At 44.3% G+C, this 25446-nt stretch overlaps 1 protein-coding gene across 3 annotated transcripts in view; it reads right to left on the reverse strand.

The window, feature by feature from the left end:
- Positions 1–25446, reverse strand: part of PCSK2 (proprotein convertase subtilisin/kexin type 2) — a 371376-nt gene that overhangs the window by 304234 nt on the left and 41696 nt on the right. The window lies entirely within an intron of this gene.

Consider the following 25446-nt stretch of genomic DNA (forward strand, 5'->3'; position numbering starts at 1 on the left):
GAAGATTGCCTAGGTTTCTGGTAACCCTTTTTCTCATTATTTTCCCATGGACCCCCCTCTCTCAAAAGGGAAGAAATAGGGGGAAAGACTTTTAGTTTTTTTGCTCCAGGGATCCCCTTGGGTGTCTGCCAGAGGGGTAGAAAGAAAGACAGTATAAAAGGATCTGAAGCGGGGTCTGGAGGGGACCCCTACTCCCCACACAACAGATAATCTCAGAGAAGCATACGCCATTTTTCAGGGGGGTAAAGAAGATTAATAGTGAGAGACAGAAAATATTGGAAGAGAGAGATGGCCACAATTAACATGCAGCAGGTTCTGTAAAATCAAACTATGGATGTGCTACTGAATCAGTATTGCCAACTCTCCTGATTTTATCACAAGTCTTGGGACATTTGATATTTTATTTAAAGCCTCAGCTCTTGGAGAAATGTGATTAGGTGAGACTCTCAGCTTTCATTTAAAAAAGGAAAGACAAAACAAATAAAAGTTTCTAGCCCTAGTAGTTGTGAAGAAAAGCTTGAAAATGTTATTCAAATGCACCCTAAAGCCTCAAAAAACAGAAGGCAAATAAAAACATTTACACACACACCACACACACACACAATTTTTAAGTTGGTCTCATGGGGGCATTTTGGTGCCTGGCACACAATTTTTAAAGGTTTGGGATTGGCAATATGCTGACTCCATTGCTGTTAGTGCTATGCCTCCCCTCTGGGTCTATCCTTCATAAGAGAAAACAAAAGTATCCTACAGCCCTAGCCCAAATGGATGTAGCACCACTATTGTATGGCAAAGGTCAGTTTCTGGCTCATCCCTTGAGCAGAACCGAGGGTAGGGGATGCACAAGCAGTTTTGTTTTATCCTCCAGCATCGTGTATCGTCTGAGTCCCTTTATGTATGGCAGCTCCCAGACTGCTTCCTCCATGCTGTCGGGGTACACATTGTCCCCAAAGGAATGGCTGAAGAGCAAGACCTGGCCATACCCTCTCCTCACCAGCTCATGTGGTTGCTTGGGTTCAGTGGGCTACACCATTCCAAGGAGAATTCCAAAATCTAAGGCAGATCAGCTCAATTTTCCCAGTGCTGTGCAGGAACCATGCCTGTTAGTGTCCATAGGGATGCATTTGCACTGGGACTGTAGCACTGGACATTTAGCATTGCAAAAACAAAAATCCATGGCTACCCAGATGACAGGCAGAAGGAGAAATACTAAACTCAGAATAAATTAAAAGCTTTCATGTATAGATGTGTATATAAACACACACATATTTATAAGATGTATTGCTTAGAATATCTCCAAGTTATATAGGTTCAGTACATGTTAAAAAACCTGAAAACTACAAAGTGTTCAGCAGTGAATGCCTGCTTTGCTGCATCTTATGTTATGCATGTTTTAGGGGCTATTTTTAAGAAGCTGAAGGTAGAATAAGATTGTTCCAGGCAGATTTAGGGCTATTGTTTCAAACAAAGCTAAATGATTAGTACAGAGGGTAATGTGTGGAGGTGGAAGTGGAGGTGTTTATAGGTTTGTCATATTTTTTACTATAATTTTTCTATTAATAAGGCACTTAAATTTACATGCTGAGAACTGAAGCACTAGATAAGTAGATAGAGCACTATAAACAGATTGGTTTGAAGTGGTTCATGCTAGTTGCGTTCTATAGATGCTATAAACCTACACTTGTTGTGACAGGGTAGTTTTTCTAACTACTCTTGAGAAAAGCCATTTGTGTAAGCTGTCAGTGCTAAGGCAAGCTTAATTAAAGGCAATGAAAATATACTAAATTTATAAGTGATTTATGGCTAAGTCTTTAATTAGTGAAAATATGAAACTGACATTCTGAATATTACCTCATCCTTGCTCCATCTCTTCTTTCTCAACCTCTTAATCTTTACATAAACAAACATAATAGAACTTATCCGGTAGGATGGATGGTCTTCTGGCTACAGCACTGGACTAGGACTCTAGAGACCTAGTTTTAATTACTAGCTTAGCAACAGAGACTTCCTTTGGGACTTTGGATAAATCACTTCCGCAATATTATATAATGGGGAAGGTAGCCATCTATACTATGGTCGCCACTTTTACAAAAGTGTGATAAATCTTGTACAAAGTATGCCTTGTACGGTGTCATTGGAAAAGTTATAATCTGCAGTGTATTATCTTTTTATAATATGTGTATCCTATGGAGTTATGGAATTTTGTATGTGGTTGTAACTCAAGCCTGTTGTGAGTCTGGGAAGTCTCTTCAGGAGTAAAAAAAGAACTATAAAACAAACTGCTGCTTGTCAGTCCCAGAGACACCTCATATGTTCCACACAGAAGAGGCAGACAAAGATTAGCAATTTGCATGTAGACTTTAGAGCTGTGCAACCCAGCATGTAAGCAATGGAGGCCTGACTCCATAACACAGCCAGGATTTTTCCCACAAAAGGGGTCAAGATATAAAAAGGCAAGAACAAAGGCTCCTGATTACCTCTTTCCTACGTTATCTCTGTATCAATGAACTCTAACAACGGAAATTTTGAACAAACGACTGAGTTCCCCTGGACTATCCTGGGAAACCATAGAAACTTATAGAAACAAGCAGATAGCAGGGATCTTATAACATTTTGGATTTACAAACTTTGTAATGTAATTTACCTGCTTTAAACCTCTGAATAACTCATTTCTTTTCTCATATAATAAACTTTGGAGTTAATTTCTTAAAAGAATTGGCTAACAGCATTGTCATTGGTGAGATCTGGAGCATGCTCAGTCCTAATCACACTGGGGCTCTGATCTGGGTTGGGGTTTCTAGCATTACTGTAATACAAAGAAAAACTACAAATCCTGAAATCCTGGCCATATGCCACTGACTCCAGTTGGGCCAATGTGTCATGCAAAGTACCCTAAAAATTAGGTAGGACATTTCACTTACCTCTGAATTGTACATATTGCATTATAGCAAAAAAAAAAAAAAAAGATAGATAGATAGATAAATAAATACATACATACATACATACTATCTGGGCTCAAATCAACCAATCTACATGCTTAAATATTAAGAAGTTTAAAATATATGCCACATTGAGGAAAGGAAAATGGAAGATGAATAAGTATTTGCAGGACTGGGCCCAAAATGCTAGGGGAAAAGCATAGAGAAACATTACTAATAAGCATGATTAATCACCCTAAAAAACCCTCAAAGTAAAAGAGAAAGTCATACAATGTTATAAAATTGTATAGCTGTCCCCCAGCCAACCATGAATAAAGAAATTCTGAATGCTCTTCACTGGAGTTAATGAGAACCATATTAAATAAGTACATCATTGAAAAGATTATAAACAGACTTTCTAGATTCATGTCAAAAATACCTAAATTAGAGAAGCCTGTTAATTAAAAAACTAGAACTACATAATACATGGGATGTTAGCATTTGGTTTGTACAGAACAATAAAGTCTAAAAGTTTACTCAGTAGAACTACATTAATATCAAAGAACAGTTCCACCATACTAAGCAAGGGACAGGATACAACTTCTCTGGAACTAGTTCAGTAACCAGGACACTTAAAACCATGGGTGGCGGGTGGACCCTCCCTTTAGGGAGGATAGCCTCATGGCTCCACCCATTCCTTACAAGGCCCCACCCACCACAGCAGGAGCCCTGAGCCCCCACTTCCCCCTCCCATGGCTGGAGAAGCCCCAGGCTGACCGGAACCCCGAGCCACTCCTCCTGACCCACACCCTCTGCCAGAGGCGCCACGAGCAGCCTCAGCCAGCCTCAGGCCAGCCCCAGCCCCAGCTGTGCCAGCCGGCCGGCCCAAGCCCCAGCCCCACCAGCCGGCCAATCCCATCCCCGTGCTGGCCCAAGCTGCCCCAGCCAGCCAGCCCCCACCTCAGGCCAACCCCATCCTCGGGCCAGCCCAGGCAGCCCCAGCTATGCTAGCCAACCACAGCCCCATGCTGGCCCGAGCAGCCCCAGCTAGCCTACCCCAACCCCAGCTGGGGCAGCAGCCCTGGGGAACCAGCCCCAGGCCAGAGAATGGAAAACGCCATGCTCCTGCCTCCCTGGCCTATTATACCTGCTGCCATGATTAAGAATATTCTTGATGACCCTTCGAATTCACTCCTGAAAACCCTGCATTTGTACAATGCTATTGAGTTCATACAGAGCTTTCAGGTCACTAATTTTCATGGGTACAGAATTGTAGCAAGTATGTTTTCTTCTACAAATCTTTGCCTAATTGAAAATTTTGTAACATTTCTAGCCAGTTTTGCAGATCTAAGACTTCTAGATGGTTTGGGTAAGTTCCCATACATTAGGGAGTGTATTTTAAACCAAAATCTTCATTCCTACTGAGATTCACCTATCACTCATTCTTGTAAATTTGACTTTTGTTCTTGGTAATAAACACCCACCTTATACTCCTGGGGGAATTCTGCACCAAAAAATTAAAAATTCTGTATAGTTTGTCATAACATAATATAATCATTCCAGTTTCAATTATTTTGGTAATTTGTTTTAAAATACCTATCAACAATACAAACACAAAAGATCCCTCCAATAATAGAGAGGTAAAAAACCCTATGACAACACAGTTCCTGTTGGGGGGTGCTGGAAGGACCGTGTGGGGCCCCCAGAGCCCAGACACCTGCACTCCCCTTCCCCCTAGAGCCCAGCTATGGGGTACCCCCCAAAATTCTGGACTGGAATGGTTTCCTTTGACAACTGGTTTGGAATCCTTTGTATTTGTTTTCTTTCATTCTGTTTAAGTGTTCTGAAAATTATTTTAATCAGTATGTCTGCCATTAATAAAGTAGAAGCGAGGAAGGTAATTTTGCCTCTAAGTAAACACTTTAAAAAAAAACATTAGAATCAAACTTTAATGTTTTGCTCTAACAATTTATTTTTTCAATTTGCTAAACTAAAATAGAAAGCGATTCAAATCACGACACCCTGATCTCTGGTGCAGAAATTATAGTGAGTAATCCTGTTTAATGAAGCTCTGATCAATGACTGACTCCATTATGAGTAACATTACATTCTTTGTGTTCTCTTTATTGCTAAACTCTTAAACAAAACAGACTTTAAAAAGGCACAATTTGCATATGCTGAACTGTGTGTTGCTCCAGGACTATGTGTGCATACAACCTTGTGACAGTGAAGTAGATTGTGTTAGTGATTCCATATGGAATTTAGAAGGTAATAGTGTATTTGAGATTCTAACATCTAAGCCAATTTGTCAAAACTGAATTACCTTTTTCCTTCATCAACAAATGCTACTAAATGGGATAATACAAATTGTGAACTACAGTAGTTAGAAGCAGCAGCCACAGTGATGACATGGGGTTAATTTCTTAGTTTTTATGAGATCTCATGGTACTACCAGCTATTTTGCATTGGGAAGATATCATTGTTCTTGGAAATGGCACAACCTTTTTAGCTGAATTTTTCCAGAAGACTTTAGCCCAAGGCAGATACTCAGCATGGGAAGTGTTCAGCCCAAATGGTTAATATTTGGCAAAGTTATAAACAGCTGAAAACAAGGTATTTTGATGGGAAATGTTAGGCAACCATAATAATAGGCATTGTTACCATCTCTACTTTTATGTATAATATTGGCTTAACACTTTTAGTTCTTGCATGGCTGGCGTGCAGGGAGGAGGAAGGTGGCAATCACAATTATTCACCCAGCCCTGGCAATCCAAGGGATCTCTTGGAAGCTAGATAACCAAGGGCAGTTTTCCTAATTTACTGCCAGCCTCTTTTTTGTATTCTATTATTAGCCAAATACTTATTACATATACATGCAAAATACTTGGAGCACCTAGAAATATTTTGCATGACAAGCAAAGGCCATAAAATACACAAAGTAGTAATCGCTCCATTCTGAAAGTGTAAAAAAAGAAAATTATTCTTGGCTAACTAGGTCCCCATCAGAATAGGAATAAAGCACTATATAGCATTCAATCTAATACTCATCCCATAAGAAGTTTCCCATTCACTAAAAGAGAAAACTTGTACAGTATTATCAATTAAGTTTCACATTTTGAGTTACTCTTTATATCCAATCTCAAATCAGTAAAAGAGGAATCACTGAAACAGTTCGTTCTTCTTGCTTTTTCTGCCCAAATATTAAACCACCTAGTCAGGATTTAAAAAAAAAAAAAAAACACCTCCCACTTTATACATTTTCTGGCATTTCCACAAGCAAAACCATTTAAAAATCTGTTTTAATTAGTTTAACTTCAGACACAAGTGATAAAAATTGTTTCCTAAGACTCATAGCAGATTCAGTTATACCCAGGAAAACCAATGTATTACCCCAAGAGAATATCAGATCACTGTCACACCAATATCAAAATCTATTTCATATCTAAAAATATGAAAAAATAGTTGTTAGTCTCCATCTAGATAAGTTATATCAAGGAAAAGTCAAGAAATAGAAACATTGTTAAAAGTCTGAGCACAATTCTTCCCCACTGGAATAACTTGCTGACTTCAGCAGAGATGATTCTGATTTACACAAGGGTCTGCAATGGGAAAAAAAATAAATCCTCTTACCTGTATTTCATCTCTGAGGAGAAGTTTTATCAAAAAACAAGCCACTGTATTGACTAACTGCCAGGCCTTCATGCCCTCAGCTGAAAACCCTATTGCTCTGCTGCACCCCACCCCAGGAAACAGCTCTCTGAGAGAAGAAGAGCTGTCATTTTGGGAGCCAGTGACATCTGGCCCTCCAGCAGCCAGAAGGAAGTGCTCAGAACCAGCAACAACCAATCAAGGCCCAAATAAAGAGAGAGTTCCTGTCTGAAGCCAGAAGGGCGATGCTCCCTAGGCTACTGCCAAAGAGACCATCCTGACCCTGGGCCAGGCCACAATCAGACCATGACAGGAGTTCAGAAGGAGCCCTGCTGATTCAATTCTAGAGAAAGTTTAGCTCAGAAGGGCAAGGAACTACTTCTATTTTGTGTTCATTATACCCTGAAAGTGGTTTTGGACTGTGATCCAGCCAGTGGGCAGCCCAGATCAGGACAGCAGAAAGGTGGCTTAAGAACTGTCTTTTTGCCCCACCTCCCCTTGAGCTCTGCCTCTTCGGGTTGCTACTTCCACTGAGTTATGCGGATTTACCCCAGCTGAGGATCTAGCTAAACAGCACAAAGGCCAGCAAGTTATGGGGAAAGCAGACAGGTGATCAAAGCCAGCCTTAAGTTTGGCACTTCAATCTGTCCTTAGCATTAAAAGAGAATTTGGGGCTGGGAGCAGGGGGACTAATTATCAGTTTAATTTAGGGTGACCAGACAGCAAGTGTGAAAAATTGGGATGGGGTGAGGGGGGGGTAATAGGAGCCTATATAAGAAAAAGACCCCAAAATCAGGACTGTCTCTATAAAAATCAGGACATCTGGTCACCCTAGTTGAACTACTTCTGAGAGAGTAGGGTGAGAATAAAACAGGATTCCTAGGCCTCTTGGCAGTATTCAACCATTATATTTGCTGTCCTGTGTTTGTAACTAGCACTGTTCTGCAGCCTGCTGAGTCCTCCAGTGCATGTCCAGGTATAGGATTCTCTATACACAAATAGAATTGTGGAGGGCAAATCAAATGGAAGTTACTTTATTAGTGGTATTTTTTCCTCTGACAGTCATCAAATCACAAAAGCATAATTAAAAAACAATCCAATTATTTAGAAACAAGCTTTTAAAAAGGAGCCTACAGCTTTGAACCTGCTGTTTCAGATTGAATAGGACACCTGTAAACTGAGGAAATGGTGATTTAGATTAAGCCTATTTAAAGCTATTTGGTTGTGTAGTTTATCTCCATCAGTGTCAGTGGTCTGAGTGGTCCAAACTCATCTAGTCAAATGGTACAGGATTCTGTGCCATACCACTTTTAAAATCCATCATCCTAACAGGTGACATGTGAAACAGAAGTTGTAGCGAATCAGCAGCCTCCAGGAGCATTTTGGACAAATGTTCTTAACAGTCACATTTATGGGACTTCTCTTTAGTTATATGTTAGATAGCTCCCATAGCTAAAATGGCAGTTTTAAAACAGGGTAAGAATATTTTATGGTGTATATTAAAGATGCTGTAGCATGTTTTGAATTACACCTCTACCTCGATATAACACGAATTTGGATATAACATGGTAAAGCAGTGCTCTGGGGGGGCAGGGCTGTGCACTCCGGTGGATCAAAGCAAGTTCGATATAACACAGTTTCACCTACAACGTGATAAGATTTTTTGGCTCCCGAGGACAGCGTTATATCGGGGTAGAGGTGTATAGTGCAGTTTTGCTCCATCTCTAATTCTGGAAAAAGAACTGCTGGTGGAGGTCATTGGGTTGGCAAAGCTCCACTGTTTGACATTCCTCACTTCTACTACTTTGAGAGGGAGAACAAGATGTTCTTGTCACTTGGGGAATGGGCAAAATTGACAGATTCTTATTCTCCCAACACTTGACATTAACTAAAAGTGCACAAAAGCATTTTCCACCTGCTTGTTCTGTAAATGTTGCTTTACTAATGTTTGGTTACTAATTTTTAATAAGTGTAAAATAAAGGTTGTTTAGCTACCTTAATAAAACCCTTTACAAAAAATGATTCATAACTGAAATTTTAATCCATAAGCTTGTGTGTAAAAAAAATAATTTTAAATTAAAAAGCATTTTATGGCATTAGCAAGTAAGGCTAATTTATCCAAAGATAATTTTAAAGCAAGCTACATTATTCATATGCAAGTTAATTTCACAATCATTTGCAATGCAGACCAACTGGGATAGCTGAAGAACTGCCAATGAATGACAGGCATTGGTAATGACTGAGCTGTATTTAGCTATTGAAAAACTTACAGGGATCTATTCAGTGGTGATAGTTTACAGAATCTGTAAAGTTTCTCTGATTTCACTGCAATTAGTAAATAAAAAAAATGCATGAGAGAAAAGCAGATCAAGTTATGGTCTTTCCATTTCTTCTTCCACAAATTATTACCTTAACAAAAGGACAGACACAGAAAGGGTGGATGGAAAACATAACATACAAGCCAAGTCATGACTTACCCCCACCCTATCTATTGTCCCTCATTTCAGTACAGAAAGATCAGCTCCTGCCAATGATTGGCCCCAGGGCTGGTGCAAGGATGTTTCGCGCCCTCCCCTGTCCCGAGCCCCCACTCTGAGGCACCCCCCTGCCCTGCAGCAGCTCCCCACCCCACACCCTGAGGCACCCCCTCCCAACCCCAGCTCACCCCTGCTCCGCCTCCACTCCGAGCACGCCATCGCTGCTTCACTTCTCCCACCTCCCAGGCTTGCGACGCCAATCAGCTTAGGTGCCACAAGCCTGGGAGGTGGGAGAAGTGAAGCAGCCACTGCGTGCTTGGGGAGGAGGCGGGGCAAGGGTGAGCTGGGGCGGGGAGTTCCCCTGCGTGCCGCCCCCCCTCCCTTACTTGCTGCAGGCAGCCCTCCCCGCGCTCCCCTGTCCCAGCTCCCTCCGCTTAAATACCGGCGGCGACCGGAGATCCGGCCACCATGGTCGCTGTTGAAGAAAATGCTGCCCCCCAAATCCTAGTGCCCTAGGTGACCGCCTAGGTCGCCTAAATGGTTGCACTGGCCCTGATTGGCCCATGGTACCATTCTCTGCAGGCAGGCCAGCACTACTTCCAACAGCTCCCCTTGGCCAGGAACAGCAAACTGTGGCCACTGGGAGCTGCGGGCGGCTGTGCAAATGTAAACAAACAGTCTGGTGGCCCATCAGTGGATTACCCTGATGCCCACCACTGCTCTAGGCCAACACTTCAGAAGAGAAAAAACACAGCAGCCATGCACTTTTCTGATGGCCAGCTAAAATTTCTTTTGTTTAACACTGTGTGCAGCGCAAGAAGCCATAAGATGGCTCAGAGAGATTTCAGCAATAAGGTCAACTGCCAAAGTAAAATTTAACTTTTTAAAAAATGGTTTTAGCATGATAAAATTACATTTAAAGGTCATTGTAGCCGATTGCTGAGAGTGCAATATTAAGAACACACTGCTATTTGCTTTAGCAAATACCCAAGCTAAGAATTTGGATCTGGAGAAATAAGGGCAGATAAAGATAATTGGATGTAGCTGTTTGCTGCAATTATTTTCTTCAAACAGTAAAGGGGCCAAATCTAGTCTTGAAGTAATTTCATAACTGACCCCACAGGACTTGACCCTGGAGCCACAATGTTCTCAGTCAACCGTAACTTCCCTGTGCCCACCTAGCTGCTACCAGCTGAGCAGGTGAGATCATGAAACCTGAAGTTATACCAGTGAGGGCTTTCCTGGGTCTGACTGATGGAACACTGAATTCTGATCAGGGCTTCCTATTTAAACCTCATTATTAATGTTATAAGAATGAATGCAAAACAAATTGACAATAAGTTTAACTTAGTTGAAAGTATTCTCTGAATTCTGAAGCCTTGCCTGCATCACAAGGTGTATGGTAACCATTTTTCCAAGAAGGGAATGAGGCCTGTTACATTTGTAACATTAGTAATTCAGAGTCAAGACACAAATTAGAAAAATAATGACTGAGTCTGTTAGAAGGTTGACTGAACTGGACATGTGGGAGGGAGGAAGTTACCTGAGCTTCCACAGAATCCTACCCACCAAATATTCCAAAAGGGTATTAAGTGACAATACACCCAACCAGTGAAATACACAACATACCACAACAAACTCATTGACTGATGAAACCTAATGGGTATGGATGACACATAGCAGCTTCTACCTTTCCCATGGTCACCTTTTCTAGGGAGTAGAAACATCAGTCTTTGAGTCCCAATAATCTTTTACTGGCCCCTGTTTAATTTACTAACCTTTCAGATTTCCTCATTTGTTATTTCATTATTCTGTCTGAGAGCTGTTTACTGCCTTGGTTTTCCTTTTTAGTAATGAAACCTGTAGTAAACGTTGTGTGGCAACTTTCGTTATAGGACCCTATTTTCAATTGCTTATAACTTTTCCAAACTTAAATGGTTCGGGCTGAAATTTCCTATGTCAGGTGTCTGCCATCGAGCAATTTTTTTTTAAATAATTCAGCTACAATAACTTTCCAAGAACAAGCTTAGTGAAATATATATTTTTGTCCATATAAATCTTTCATACAACTGTTCATTTAGAACCACTTTCGCTGCAGGGTGGCCTTTCTGTCTTTTGCCATCCCCATGAAAATACAGTAAATACTGGCCAAGCTATGAGTCTTTCAAAATCTCAGCTCATACATGCTCAGTAGAAACTTGTTTGAGTTTCTCAAGTTAAATTCTTGGAAGGGTCCGTCTGTACTGAGTATGCTCCAGCAGGACATCCCCTACAATTGCTGGTCTTGGCCATTGTGGGCCCCTGTGTTCTCAATGCCCCATACTCCTGAGGGAATTCTGAGGCACTGCACAATTTACACAGAATTAATGTTCTGCGCAGAATTTTATTTCCTCCCCCCCTCCCCCGACACAGAATTGGTGCTGCAGAGCTGCTGGCTGCCACTAGGGGCTGCTGGACCCAGCAGAGCCCAGCTTCCCTCCTTGCAAATAGAGGACACTGCTGAGGGCAGAGGGAACTGGAGGGTTTCCAGCAGCTGCAGTTCCCAGCATGCCCTGAAGGAAAGAGGTGGTGTGTGGGCTGCAGCCCCATGGTGAGCAGCCCAGTGAGGATGGAGGCCCTATGCAGTGTAAGCCCTGCACAGCCCAACACTGAAATCACCACAGGAAATTCCATACAAGCCTGGTCTGATCAGCATAAGGCTGTTTCTCCCTCTGGATCCCTGGGCTCTGGGGGGAGGGAGTTCAGGTCTGGCCCCACAGAGGGTGTATCATGGCTGGGCTCTTGGGGGGGGAAGTGGTGCAGGTGTCTGACCTTGTGGCTGGGCTCTGGTGGGAGAGGGGATCTAGGTGTTAGGGCTGAGGGGGCCCATGCAGCCTGCCCCAGCACCCACCAAATACCGCCTCCTAACACACATACACACACACACACACACACACACACCTTCAGCATCACCACCCCATGCCTCTTCCAGCTCCCACTTCTCCCAGCAGTGTCCACTCTTTCGGGATCTCTATATGGTAACCCTTTGGGGACGGGGGAAAAAAAAAGAATAAACTAAAAGACCAGAGGGGCACAGTTCTCTCCCCCCCCCACCCCCAAGACGTGCACAGCTGGCACATGTGACACAGCCAGATTGAGATGCCGGACAAAAGCATCACAGAGAAACAGGAACTGGGTTTCATCATGGTTTCTTTAACACTCTACTCCTGGAGGAATATTTTCTGTTGTCTGTATTGTCACAGACATACTTGCTGACAGGTATTTTGAAATAAATTACCAAAATAATTGAAACTGATGTGATTATATTGTGTTATATTCACAAATGAAAATATGCAGAATTTTAAAATATTGTGTGCAGAATTCCCCCAGGACTAGCCCCTTCTGCTGGTGCTCAGGCAGAATGGAGATACATATGGGTGAGGAAGGAGGGCTGGGGAGAGGGAAGAGGTGCAGGGTATGGGGGATGAGGCAGAAGACAGGGAGGGGGAATAAGAACAAGGAGAGAGGGGGCCAGGAGCCAGGAATGGGGGAGGATAGGAATGGGGAGGGGAGAGTAGAGTAGAGGAAGAAAGAGAAGCAGCTGGTTGGAGGAGAATAGGAGTGCATGAGGGGAAAAAAAGGAGCAGGAGTTGGATGATTTTACAACCTTAACATCTTTCAGAGGGTTTTTTTAATGTAATTTCACATTTAGCTTCTAATTAGATGAGGTTGTATATTCCTTATACAACAAACAGCTCTACCTTACTAACTTGTGTCATTAATTTGCTCAGATTGATTGGCCAGATGGAACTGATTTACTAGCTTTGTCCAACTTTGTCTTTATATCCTGCATAAGAAATTCTCTTTTTGAAGGAGAATGCTCTGAAAGTTCAGAATCAAATTTAGAACCTTAGACCACAATACTGGAGCCTTTATTCACCTGAGTAGTGCTCAGTCAAGCCTTTTTTGCCTTAAGTTAGAATATTATAAGTAAAAATAAAGAGTATCATCCTGCATATTTATGTTTATGTACCAAGATTCACCAAGGAAATTCACTTGATTACAAGAAACTTGTACAAATAAGATACAGATACAAATAAGAGCAGAATTTGGTTGTTTAAGGCCTCATGACTTCAACATTCTTTGTATCAGACCTTTAAAAAACATTATTATCCCTCCCCCCAAAAAACCCCTGACTATGTAACCAAACATTCTGCATTATGTTCTTTGACATTTTTGTAAGGAATTTTCGGTAAAAGGTTTTCAAACTACATATAAAAGAATGCAGAGAACTCACTTTGAGCAAAACTGGAAATCTAGTAATGAGCTAAGATCATTATACCTTCATGTTCACTTTTGTGATGCTTGAGCAATCCTCTCATTTTCTCTATAGGCTGTTGCTTTTGCTAGAGGGATGCAGGAGCTAGTAAACCACATGTGCAGAAGTCAAATTAAACAAGACCTTTCACAGTATATTATTTGTAACTGTTTAACATCTTCCGCAGATCTGTAGTTACTAGTAGGTACGGACAGTGGGATGAGTGGGAATAGGGGTGTGTGAGAGAGATTCCTTGCTGTTAAATATTAAATGATCATGTTAAATTTTTATATTTAAATGCTTTTAGGTTAACAAAGTTAACTGTCTTGTGAAAGTCCTGCTTGAACATGATTCCCTAGCAAAGCTAACAAAAAAATTGAAATGTCAATGAAACCTTTGAAAATTCTAAATTTCAACAAAAAACTAAACAATTTTCACAAACATTGTGAAAGTTTTGTTTCAGCCTGTTCTGTTCACTAGGAACTAGATTCACAAAGGGGGAACTTCAGCATTTAACTGCCCCTTTAGGTGCCTAAATCCAACATTTAGGCACCACTGGCATTCACAAGCCCTCCACTCAGTTGCCAGCTCTCTTCTGGGTGCCCAAATCACATAAGCACCTACATTTCTGCCAGCAAATCCTGTATGTACCTTAATTTCTGCATGTGGGCATGTCCAAAGCCACCTAAGTCCTGACACTGCTGGGCAGCTTGGCACTTAACTCACTCTTAAGCCACAACAGGATTCATAGACCAGGCATTTCCCCCACCTATCTTGCCTGTGGGTATTCTCAGAACACACCTACCGCCACAAGAGGTGACTGTTGTGGTGGTACTGCCCCCAATATCCCAGTGGCTAGAGCACTCCCCTAAGCAGGAGCTCAAATCCCAACTCTGCCTGATTTTGGAGCAGAGATTTGAACCCAGGTCTCCCATTTCACAGGTTAGTGCTCTAACTTCTGGGCTACTAGGGAGGTACCACTTCTTCCTCCTCCAGTTTTTCATAAGAAAGGGCTGGCTGACCCAATGTAGGTGCCTAATGCCAGGAGAGGGTTCATGGCTATGAATCCCAACTGAAAGGAGGGACTTCCCTCCAGCCTGGAGTTAGGCACATAACTCCATTTGAGTGGCAGGACTTAAGCCACACCCTTCTCCTCAGCACTTCCCACTGGCTACCTTGGGTATCTCCACACTCAGCACACTGACTCCTCTAAATCCTATTCTTAGGCATCCACCTGTCCCTGTGCATTGTATAGGGAGCCTGGGCACCTAACTCAGGGCTGAAGACTCCATTGGACAGCATGGTGCCTCACTTTAGGCAGTACAATGCAGAGCGTCAGTCACCTTTGTGGATCTAACCCTAAGGGCATGTCTACACAGGGATAAAAAACCCTCAGCTGGCCCAGGTCAGCTGACTCTAGCACGCTCAGGCTCCGAGGCTCAAAAATCCATGTGTGGACATTCGGGCTCAGGCTGGAGCCTGAGCTCTGGGACCCTGAGAAGGTGGAGAGTTCCAGAACCCAATCTCCAGCCTGAGCCTGAACAGCTACACAATGATTTTTAGCTCCCCCAAACTTAATAATTTGAACCATCTCTTAAACATTATGGTTTGGGCCCATTGCAATGGCTTTATAAACGTTACTGGGGATACAGTGACTGCTGTTTTTATTTGGAATACAGATCACTTTGGGATACTAAATTCAAATGTATATAGCAGGGGTGGCCAAACTGAAACTTGCAAGCCGTACGCAAGTGCAGCTTGCAGAGCCCCTCGTGTCCCCCCCACCCCCAATTCTCTGCCTACCAGACTGGGGTGGGGGAGCTCGGGGCTTCTACCAAGCAGGGAGGTGGCTCTAAGCACTTCAGCCCCATGGGACAACCTGCTGGGGGCTTCAGCTGGAGTGGGGCTGAAGCCCCCAGCCCTGGCAGGTGCATCCCCTGGGGCTTAAGCCCTGTGACCCCACTCCTTGCAAGGCAGAAGCACCTAGCCCCACCATCCCGCCGAAGGGCAGAATCCCTGAGCTCCAGCAGGTGCACCCAGCTCTCAAACTTCTGAAGATCATCATATGCGGCTCAGAGGTTCAGTAAGTCTGGCCACCCCGATATATAGATTACCAATGCCCAAAAGCTCAGATGCATTTAGATCTGGAAGTCTGGTTATGGCTCATCCCCTGTCATTACTGAAATATGACAAATGATTTAATAAAAATATATTCTTAATGCTATTATAGCCAGATTCTATTTTTCTCCAGAATGTTTGGACCAGAATGGATAAAATTAATATCAGTTTGGTGGCTCATCAGTACTTCCTGAAAATTTTTTCCTAATATAGTCAGTGGTTTTTTCTAGGGAAAAACAGGTCAAACTTGCATAATTTATTATAAAAAAGTGTTTTACTTAACTATGTTTGCAGGTCTTTTCTATAATACACGGATGCTACAATTGTTGGAACAATTCAGTGGTTAAACCATGCATTTCAGACCAGTGACTACATCTTCTTGGCAGTCCATATCACTGGACTATCTAAGTGCAAATGGCAGTTAGATATCTAGCTACCATTGAAAGTCAATTGGAATTGGACACCTAATTGCCATTTGTGCCTTGGAGGGGAGGGGTGAAGTCTACCCCTTCATAAATAGAACTGGTTGGAAATTCTTCATCAAAACAGCTTTCCATTGGAAAAATACTGTTTTGATTAAGCCATTTGGGAACTTATATTTTGATGAAATTTTATTTAAAAAAATTGAAAATGAAGAGGCCCATTTTGACTCTTTGGGATTAAAATTTTGATTTTAAAATGACTTCATTTCAAATTACTTGGAATAAAAATTAAATTTAAAGAGCTTGAAATTGAAACAATTTTTTCTCAAATGTAATTTAAACAAAAAATTAAATGTTGGCATTTTATCCCCATTCAGAATGTTTTTTAAAATCTCAGTTTTTCACAGGATAGAAGTAGATTTTGTAACCAGCTTTATTAATAAAAATACATTTATCCTCACAGCACCCTTAGTGAGGGAGAAAAGTATTATCACTATTTCACAGATGCCATAAGTGAGGCACAGAAAGATAAAGTGAATTGCCCAAAGTTACATTGGAAGTCTGTGGCAAAGCTAAACCAGTACCTAGAACTTTAGTCCAGAACCCTAACCTCGGAATCATCCTTCAGCCCATCACATCCAAATGAGGCGTTTCCTAGAATTTACAGAAACCGTGACCTGCAGAATATTTATGGGAGCTGGCGAAGTTTTGTAAAATACAGAGTGGCTAACATAAAAGATTCCCTGGTACATCAGTTCGCCTAAAAGCCCATCCCCAGATTCCACTATAAAAACAAATATTTCCTCATTTATATGAGTTACACGTAGGTGGAAATAAACAGTGACACAATCTAATACCTGGAGCGTGGTATCTGTTTAAATGGATAACACTCTATAGAACAATTTGTAAAGCATAATTTTATCCATTCATAATGTTGACTGGAAGAAGTGCTGCTCAGCATAAAGGACTTAGATTGCTGGTAAGTGCCATTGTTCTTTCAAGGCAGAGTTATTGTAGTTCTTTATTTCCCTGGAGTTCCTAATGGTATTAGTCCTTAGATGCACTGACTCAGAGTGCTTCAGTTCAACTCCTTACTGGTGTTTGGCTGTCTCAGCATATTCTTCCCATATCATATTCCTGTCACCAAATGATTTCCTGTAGGCTTTTGGGTTAATTTTGAAGTTTTTACATACATTCAATGCCTCTGAATGGCTGTGGCCCAGTGTACTCAGCCTGTCTTCTCTCATCATAGGTCCTTAACGGTTCATAATGGTATGAACAGGCAATTCACTAGGCCTCTACTGGATATTCCTTGTGGCCTCAGAAGCCAGAACTTTTGAAGTTCCATCTTGTGATTGTAGCGGTGTTGCAGACATCCCTCCTCTTCTTGGTCAGAGGGAGGCCACACTGCCTCACTAAGTCACTGAGATCACTGACTAGTATCAGGGGGGATTAGCAGACCAGGTGTTAACATCCCAACTGTTCTAATAGAGCTGAACTGCAACAGCCTACCAGCTCTGGCCCTTAGACAGGAGCAGGGGCACCAAGGAGTCCTTAGGCTCTGGCCCATAGGCCAGGGAAGAGCTAACAAGAAGTCTGTGAACTCTGAACTCAGTACAGAGCTAGCAAGTAGCCTGTCATCCTAGCTCTGGCAGGCAGTAGGCTAACACCAGCCTTCTGGCCTACACTGGGGAGGCTGCTACCCCAAGGGTGGGATGGCAGGGAGTAGGGGACCTGGGCCCATCCAACTCCACCAGGTCCCAGCCCAGGACCCTAACAGTGGCAGAGTGACCCACCACTGGGTCAGCAGGGTATCCAGCTACAATACATTGGCCATTTTTTAGGCAGCACAAGACCCAGACTGGAGTGAGCTCCCCTGGGTCACTTCTTACCCGCCCTTCAGGATGTACACCTCTACCCCAATATAACACTGTCCTCAGGATCCAAAAAAAATAAATCTTACCACATTATAGGTGAAACCAACTTGCTTTGATCCACCAGAGTGCACAGCCCCCCCCCCCGAGCACTGCTTTACCACATTATATCCAAATTCATGTTATATCAAGTCACATTATATCAGGGTAGAGGTGTACCTGGATCAAAGAGGTGCCTTCCATCTCCCCAGGTTAGGTGGCCAGCAGCTCCCCTGCAGACACAGATTCCTCCATGAGCAGGGCATCTCTGGACTCAGTAGCTTGGAACAAGCAGGATATGTCTGTCTCCCTCATTGTCTCCAACACCAGTGAGCTAAAGGCTCCACCTTTTATACTTCCTGTCCTGCCCGTCCACTTATGGTTAGAGAGGTGAGCTGAGTCTGGGTCCACCCACCTAGGCACAGAGGGTGGTTCCTCCCCTTCTGGGTCAGAGGGATGCCACACCACCTCACTACATGATCATGGAATTACTTCCTATTACTAATCAGGATATCCCATTTGTAGTAACAATTAAAACCAGGCTGTAGAAATACAGGGTAGACTAGATAACACAGAAGGCTGGTAATAGAACAGTGAAACCTTCAAGCTGCAGGTTTGAATCCATCCTATATCAGCAGTGATTGAAAGTCACTGCTATCTGAGAGCAGTGAAAAATTAGTCTGTCTCAGTCTGCTTTGTTGTGGGCTTCAGCTGAGGGCTCAGAATCAACCTTCTCAACTTAATCACCCTCTCACCGTTCAGAGGGTGTCTCTCTGTGTCAGGGTTGAAGCACATTGGTAGGGCACTATGGGGAGATTTTCACTAACTTTGCTTCTGCCTGTTCTGGGGACACATGGAGGACTTTGTTCTCCAGGATTTTCAATTCAGCACCTTTCACTGGGACTAAATTCACTTAAAAGAGAGAGAATAGCATATGAACTGCTACTTTTAGCTGTTCTTAGCTACTGGTTGTTCAACAGTACCTTGGTACTCTCTTTTGTAAACTTGTTCCATAAGAATCCAATCCAAGTCAGTAGGAGTCTTCTGCCCATTGATTTCAGTGGGAATTGGATTCAGTCTTAGTGCACTATCTTGGTGTGTGCTTCCTTGAAGGCAACCTCTCAGAGTAGTGCTGATGCTCATGTTAGCAGCAGCAAGACGCAAGACAGGGAATAGCTCAGTGGTTTGAGCATTACCCTCCTAAACCCAGGGTTGTGAGCGCAATCCTTAAGGGGGCCATTTAGGGATCTGGGGCAAAAATCTGCCTGTGGATTGGTCCTGCTTTGAGCAGTGGGGTTGGACTAGATGACCTCCTGAGGTCCCTTCTAACCCTGATAGTCTATGAAATCCTTCTTTAAGAATAAATTAAAGTGGGCTCAATTGCTGCTTGTACCCTTCCAAAATATATGTATTGTTTAATCATGTATACACAAAACTTCCTTTTCATGAACACTTGTCATTTGTTGTGAGCTATCAGGGAAATGTTATAGGTTAAATAGAAGATACACAGGAAAATTCAATTTTGCGATGGGGCTTCAGATCCCCATTAGCTAAAGCAGCTAGGATTGGCATTAGGAAAAATTAGAACACATGAAGAAGATATTTGTCCTGTTTTCTCTTACACCCTGGAGGCTTAGGACTGTAACACTTTTACAGGTTTAAGGGTTGCTGTTATGAAGTATTAAACAGAACTCTCCTATAAACACCTGGACCCAGATCTATGATGGTACTTGAGCACTTAAACCCCAGACTTAGATGCCTAAATCCCAATTTTAGGCACCGCTGTGATCCACCGCTGTGATCTGCTCTGCTGCCACCTAACCCTGCAGGTGCTTAAACACACTTAGCACCTAAGTTTTCTAAGTAAAAGTTCCCTAGGTGCCTATGTTTCTGCCTCTGGGCATGCACACTGTTGCCTCCCTCTATGTACGGAGGGGTGGGGGCTATCTACCACTTAAACCCCAGAATGGTCCATGAAGGAGGGAAGGTAGGCAGCCACCAACCTAGAACAGAAGAACAGCCATACTGGGTTGGACCATTAGTCCATGTAGCCCCACATCCTGTCTTCCAACAGTGGCCAATGCCAGGTGCTTCAGAGGGAATGAACAGAACAGGGCAATCACCAAGTGAACTATCCTCTGTCATCCATTCCCAGCTTCTGGCAAACAGAGGCTAGGGATACTCGGAGCATGGTGTTATTTCCCTGCCCATCCTGGCTAATAGCCCTTGATGGACCTATCCTCCATGAATGTATCTAATTCTTTTTTGAACCCTGTTATACTTTTGGCCTTCACAACATCCCCTGGCAACTAGTTCCACAGGTTGACTATGTGTTGTATGAAGAAATACTTCCTTTTGTTTGTTTTAAGCCTGCTGCCTATTAATTTCATTAGGTGACCCTTAGTTATTATGTTATGTGAAGGAGTAAATAACATTTCCTTCTTCACTTTATCCTCACCTCTCAAGATTTTATAGACCTCTTTCATATCCCCTCTTAGTCGTCTCTTTTCCAAGCTAAAAAGTCCCAGCCTTTTTAATCTCTCCTCATATGGAAGCTGTTCCATATCCCTAATCATTTTTGTTGCCCTTCTCTGCACCTTTTCCAATTTTAATATATCTTTTTTGAGATGGGGTGACCAAATCTGCATACAGTATTCAAGATGCAAGCGTACCGTGGATTTATATAGCGGCATTATGATATTTTCTGTCTTCTTATCTATCCCTTTCCTAATGGTTCCTAACATTCTGTTAGCTTTTTAGACTGTTGCATTGAGCAGATGCTTTCAGAGAACTATCCATGATGACTCCAAGATCTCTTTCTTGAGTGGTAACAGCTAATTTAGAACCCATCATTTTGTATGTATAGTTGGGATTATGTTTTCCAGTGTGCATTACTTTGCATTTATCATGCAGTTTTGTGAGATCTCTTTGTAACTCTTCACAGTCTGATTTGGACTTAACTATCTTGAGTAATTTTTGTATTGTCTGCAAATTTTGCCACCTTATTGTTTACCTCTTTTTCCAGATCATTTATGAATATATTGAACAGCAATGAGCCCAGTACAGACTACTGGGGGACACCACTATTCACCTCTCTCTGTTCTGAAAACTAATAATTTATTCCTACCCTTTGTTTCCTATCTTTTAAACAGTTATTGATCCATGAGAGGACCTTCCCTCTTATTTTACTTAAGAGCCTTTGGTGAGGGGCCTTGTCAAAGGCTTTCTGAAAGTCTAAGTACACTGTATCTGTATCCACTGGATCACCCTAGTCCACATGTTTGTTGACCCCAAAAAAGAATTCTAATAGATTTGTGAGGCATGATTTCCCTTCATAAAAGCCATGTTAATGCTTTGCAACAAACCATGTTCATCTATGTGTCTGATAATTCTGTTCTTTAGTTTCAACCAATTTGCCTGGTACTGAAGTTAGGCTTATCGACCTATAATTGCCAGGATTGCCTCTGGAGCCTTTTTAAAAATTGGCATCATATTAGCTATCCTCCAATCATCTGTACAGAAGCTGATTTAAATGATAGGTTACATACCACAGTTATTAGTTCCGCAATTTCATATTTGAGTTCCTTCAGAACTCTTGGGTGAATACCATCTGGTCCTGGTGACTTATTACTGTTTAATTTATCAATTTGTTCCAAAACCTCCTCTACTGACACCTCAATTTTGACATTTCCGCAGATTTGTCACCTGAAAAGAGTGGGTCAGGTATGAGAATCTCCCTCCCATCCTCTGCAGTGAAGACAGCTGCAAAGAATTCATTTAGTTTCTCCACAATGGCCTTATCTTCTTTGAATACTCCCTTAGCACCTTGACGGACTAGTGGACCCACCAATTGTTTAGCAGGTTTCCTGATTCTGATGTACTTAAATTTTTTGCTGTTAGTTTTTGAGTCTTTGGCGGAGGAGTGAGGTTGGGGACAGAGCTGGTCGGGGGACAGAGCGGGGCTGGAAGCGTTGTGCTCCTCCGCATTCCCCATGGAGAGCTGGCCTAGCCCCCACCACACATCCCCCCAAACATTCCTCTGTGTGCCCCACAGTTTGGGGAAAACTGCTATAGTGTTTTCTTTTTCTGGCCCCTTTTCATTGAACCAAAAGGGCACTCAGTAGAAGGAAAGAAAAGAAAATTGAATTTGCTCAAATCCATGCAGGCTATCTGCCTAAAACCACCCCTGAGATAAATACATGTAAAAATTAAAAAGCAGTATTAAATTAGCTGTACTGGCAGAATCAAATTTAAATATTTCAACAGATAATATATTGTCCTTTGACATCATTTTTAGAGCACGTGTGCCCATTGCAGTTTGCAGAGCAGCATTTGGTAACATATTAATTGAATAATAGCCAGTGGAAAAAATAAGTCCACTATCTATGATGGGGTCATCGCAAAAGCTTTAACTTATGCAGCTAAATTCTTTCTCTCTCTCTCACCTGGTCTAAAACTTAAACAGCCAAGTTGGTGTTTTGGTGTGACTTTTTGGTTTGGTTTGGTTTGGTTTCATGGGTTTTTGTTTGTTTGTTTGTTTGTTTGTTTGTTTGTTTTAGTGAACGCGTATTCTAGGCCTAGGTCTTCAGCTGATGTAAATCACCACAGCCAGGCACTAGAAGTGCATCAATTTATACAGCCAGATCCTTGGCTTGAGTATCTTCAATGATGTCTTCCAGCTGCACAAGACAATATGAAGGCTGTACAGATATCCCTAAATGCATTTACGATGCACTAAGATGGCCATACTTGGACATCAGAACAAGGGATACCATACCACAGATGTATTTGTGAACATAGTAGGCTAGCATCCTCTCGGGGAGCGAATGGACAGTGCTCCTTTCTCAGAGTAGAGGGCACAGCCCCTCTGGTTGTGTTGTTCAAGGCATTGGCGTTCTTAAGGGGTAGGGGTGGAGTTAAAGTGGTTTCAAAAAGTGTCAGTATGCTTACACAGCCCAGTATGCTTACACAGCCCACAAAAAGCAGTCCTCAGCCTCTGGAAAGCCAAAGGGGAGGGGAACTGGGCATAGAGTGTCCAGGTGTCCAGTTTTCGATTGGAAAGTCTGGTTGAAAAGGGGACCTGACAGTGTCTGGACAGATCTACTGACCGGACACCCAACATCCAGTTACTGCGGGTGGGGGAAGCGGGGAGGTGCCGAGTCATCACTTGTGCCAGCCCCTACTCAGCCGGGGCTGCCTCCTACCTGCATCAAGCAGCTGCAGCTCCCAGCTGTGGCTCTGCAGATGAGCCCCTCCTAGGGTTGCCAACTTTCTAATTGCACAAAACCGAGCACCCTAGCCCTGCCCCTTCCCCTAGGCCCTGCCCCCTACCCATCCCCTTCCCTGAGGTCCTGCCTCCCGCTCACTACATTCCCCCTCCCTCTGTGGCTCACTATCCCCCACCCTCACTCACTTTCACTGGGCTGGGGCAGGGGGTTGGGGTGCGGGAGGGGGTGAGGGCTCTAACTGGGGGTGCGCACTCCAGGCTGGGGTGGGAGGGGTTTGAAGTGTGGGAGGGGGCTGCAGGCTGAGGTGGGGGTTGGGTTGCAGGAGGGGGTATGGCCTCTGGGCTGGAGGTGCGGGCGCTGGGATGGGGCTTGGGATGAGGGGTTCAGGATGTGGGAGGGGGCTCTGGGCTGGGGCAGAGGGTTGGGGTGCAGGGGGGTGAGGGCTCCAGCTGGGGGTACAGACACTGGGGTGGGGCTGGAAATGAGGGGCTTGGGGTGCAGGAAGGGGATCCAGGCTGGAGGGGGTACGGGCTCTGGGCTGGAGGTGTGGGCTCTGGGCTGGGGCTGGGGATGAAGGGTTTGGGATGCAGGAGGGGGCTCCGGGTTTGGGATGCAGGGGTGGGCTCAGGGCTGGGGCAGAGGGTTGGGACCAGGGCCGGCTCCAGGGGTTTTGCCGCCCCAAGCAGCCAAAAGGAAAAAAAAGCCGCAATCGCGATCTGTGGCAATTCAGCGGGAGGTCCTTCGCTCCGAGCGGGAGTGAGGGACCCTCCGCTGAATTGCCACCGAATACCTGAAAGTGCCGCCCCGCTCCGGAGTTGCCGCTCCAAGCACCTGCTTGATAAGCTGGTGCCTGGAGCCAGCCCTGGTTGGGACCCAGGCTTACCTTGAGTGGCTCCCGGTCAGCAGCGCAGCGGGGCTAAGGCAGGCTCCCTGCCTGTCCTGGCACCGTGCTGCGCCATGGAAGTGGCCAGCAGGTCTGACTCCTTGGGGGGTGGGGGCTAGAAGGCTCCACGCACTGCTCTCACCCTCAGGCATGGTTCCCAGCCAATGAGAGTGCGGAGCCACTGCTTGGGGTGGGGGCAGTGCAGTGCCAGGACAGATAGGGAATAGCCTGCCTTAGCCTTGCTGCGCCATTGGCTGGACTTTTAACAGCCTGGTCAGTGGTGCTGACCGGGGCCACCAGGGTCCCTTTTTGACCGGGTGTTCCAGTCCAAAACCGGAGACCTGGCAACCTTAGTCCCTCCCGACCAACGCAGAGCTGGGGGTGGGGAACAGCACTGAGTGACAGAGGGAGGGGGAAAGAGGCGTGAACAAGGGGTGGGGCCTCAGGGGGAAGAAATGGGGCAGAGGCAGGTCCTTGGTGGAAGGAGAGAGAAGGGGGGTGTTCTAGCACTCCTGCTGAAGTGTCTACTTTTGGCAACCATGGTTGGGGCAAGACTCTCAAGCCATCTCTGTGGTGTTTAGATGTTGCTTGTGATTATTAGAACTGGGAGCATGGGCTGTTGGGAGTCTGAAAGGACAGGAAGGAGGAGGGGGGAGGAGTTGAGGAGGTGGAGTGAGAGTTACAGAGGGTGCAGCAGCAGCTTGGTAAAGAGGTTTCCACTTTAAAAATAAAGTCCTGTTGAAATTTGTTAGTACCTTGCCTGGTTGATACAACAATCTCCCAGCCTGGTCCCACTGCCTCCAGCCACAGCGATCAGAGAGCTCAGAGTTACACAGGGTTGTAACTAGGGCAGGGCAAGCAGGGCAGCGGCCCAGTGTGCAGAGCTGCCAGGAGCGCAAAAATGGGGTGGTGGGCAGGATCAGGCTTAGCAGCATCAGTCCCCCCACCCCAACCCCGCAAGATCAGGTGCAGGCAGCAGCATCTGGCCAGAGACCAGGGTGCTCAGCCTCCCCACCCCCACCCTGGATTGCGGGCCCAGTGACCCCTGCCAGAGCAGGCTCTCCTGCACTAGCAGGAGCGGCAGCAAGCGGGCAGGGCTCTGAATGCAACTTGGCTCCTCCTGAGCATGCTCACTGCTCAGTATCGCCTGCTGAAGCTGCTGCCCTCGCTGGGGATTAAAAAGGTTAAAGGGGCAAAGGGGGAAATCAGACGGGTGGGCAGGGTCTGAGCAGGGGATGAAAACTGACTGCGCGAGGGGGTCAAACATCAGGAGGCAGGGGCAGGAGTGGGGCTGAGGAGCAAAATTGGGGGAGAGGGGTAGAAGCCGAGGTTCAGCCCAGGGGTGAGGCACTGCCAGATGGTGGCAGAGGGCAAAGCCCCAGCACAGGGAGGGGCAGAGGGGGTAATAGTTACCCCGATGGGATGAGCCACCTGCCCTGTTTGCAAAAAATAGAGTGGGGAGGCAGAGGGGCTTCCATGCTTAGGAAGAAGTGTTCAGAAAAGAGAAATGAAGTCCGGGGCTGCTCGTGATTTACAGTTAGG

This window comes from Mauremys reevesii, linkage group 3, assembly GCF_016161935.1.
Source record: "Mauremys reevesii isolate NIE-2019 linkage group 3, ASM1616193v1, whole genome shotgun sequence".
NCBI lineage: Eukaryota > Metazoa > Chordata > Testudines > Geoemydidae > Mauremys > Mauremys reevesii.